The 1,756-nt window shown below is 31.8% G+C and overlaps 1 non-coding gene across 1 annotated transcript; it reads right to left on the reverse strand.

Annotated features, from left to right (window-relative positions):
- On the reverse strand, positions 1-102 carry LOC121208820 (small nucleolar RNA snoR109). The gene has a single exon (XR_005903944.1). It is a non-coding gene; the product is annotated as a small nucleolar RNA snoR109 (small nucleolar RNA).
- Positions 103-1,756: the final 1,654 nt, after the last annotated feature.

Here is a 1,756-nt window from a genome sequence, read left to right on the forward strand (position 1 = left end):
AAATGTACGAAGTTCGGTAAGCAGATTAACCGACGGAAGCTTGAAATTTTCAAATCAAGCACGATAACCGGCCAGTTAACTTCTCTACTATAGCTACAGCCGCTATGGCAAAATCAAGATCAAGGATACTGATTTGAATCAAGCCCCTTATCTTGGTACATGTAGCATTAAATTCAATCTATCACCGTTAAAACGAAGAAAATAGTGATTAAGCACTTGATTTTTCACATGCGAATGTAATACCTGCAAAAATCGGAATAATTAAACCGATGACAAAAGAGGGAAAGATAGTGGCCGATCCCGCCGTTTATAAAACCCTAGATGATGGAATGCTTGTTGTTATGTGTATATATAGGAGAAGATCTAGCGCATGTGGAGGATTGAGAATGGAGGAGGAAAGATCTCAGCCGCACATCTATATGCAGGGATAGTTTTTAGTTTATTTGTTTTTGGGTTAATATATTATTTGGTAGCTGAATTTGGCTTTAATGTTCAATTTGGTACCTGAATTTTTTTATCCTAATTTCAGTACTTAAATTTGTCCTCAATGTTCAATTCGATACATGAGTTTTTTGTCCGATGAATATTTGATATGTGTGCTCTAGTAAAAAACATAAGACTTTACTTGGGATAAAAAAAAACTCAAGTTAATATTAATTTGAATATTAGAGTCATACTCGTGTACCAAATTGGAGAAAAACCAATGTACCAAATTGAATATTAATACCAATCTCAGATGCCAAACAATATACTAATTCTTTTTCTTTCTTTTTTTTTTAAAGTAGACCTAGATTGTCATTAAAATAGATTAAATTTTTAAATTCGAGTCTCATCAAATATTATAAATCATGTGTGAGTTCTTTCAGTACATTTTTAGTGTTTCTTACAAGGTTTTAGTGAAAATTTAAATTCAATGAGTGATTGAGTAAAAAAAAATTTAAGTATTCGTGTTAATGTTCAACTCTTTTGAAAGAAACATTCGAAGTGTTGTGTGATCGAAATTGACGAACCCTTTAGTAAATCAATATTGTTCCCCTTTCAAGGTTTTTTCTCTTGGCTCTAACAAAAATCCAAGTGCCTAAGGTTGCTTGAAAATGTAATAGATTCAACAAAGTAGAAGCCCTTTATCAAGTCGAATCGTAAATGACTCACAATCACCTATTAAAAAAAATGTGAATATTTGCACTTAGTACTTAGGAGGCACTCGTAGGCAACCATTCTACCACTTGGTCCTTGGTAGGTAGTTTTGCACCATGCACAATTTGGCCAAATGAGGTGTTCCCAGATTGTTAAATCGATTGCCTCTTCCGACAGCTTCAAGTATTATGACTCTATACAGAATCAGAAGACAAAATCTAGATCGAAGACAATACCATCTCGTTAAAGCATCAATTGATTTCTAATGAATAACATTATAAAAATTTATCCACTCAACAAATTCATTTAATATAATATTAAATTTAGCATAATCCTAAACCATAAGCATTTTTACTCAAAACTAAATTTTATTATTAATTAAAATGGCTCGTGACTGATCAATATTAATAAAAAAATTCAATCCACAGGCAACGTTTGTAGTTTTTATCAATTTATTATGTATAAAAAAATGAAATAAACAATTGAAATGGATCATCCAATCATTAGTTAAATTACCAAACAAAAGAGCCAATGGCCCATCTAATTTGCAACTCGGAGCTACCAAAGCCGAATCCGACCCGAATTTTATAAGCATAAAATCACAAAAGAAATTAATCCA

This window comes from Gossypium hirsutum, chromosome A10 (assembly GCF_007990345.1).
Source record: "Gossypium hirsutum isolate 1008001.06 chromosome A10, Gossypium_hirsutum_v2.1, whole genome shotgun sequence".
In the NCBI taxonomy this organism is placed as follows: domain Eukaryota; kingdom Viridiplantae; phylum Streptophyta; class Magnoliopsida; order Malvales; family Malvaceae; genus Gossypium; species Gossypium hirsutum.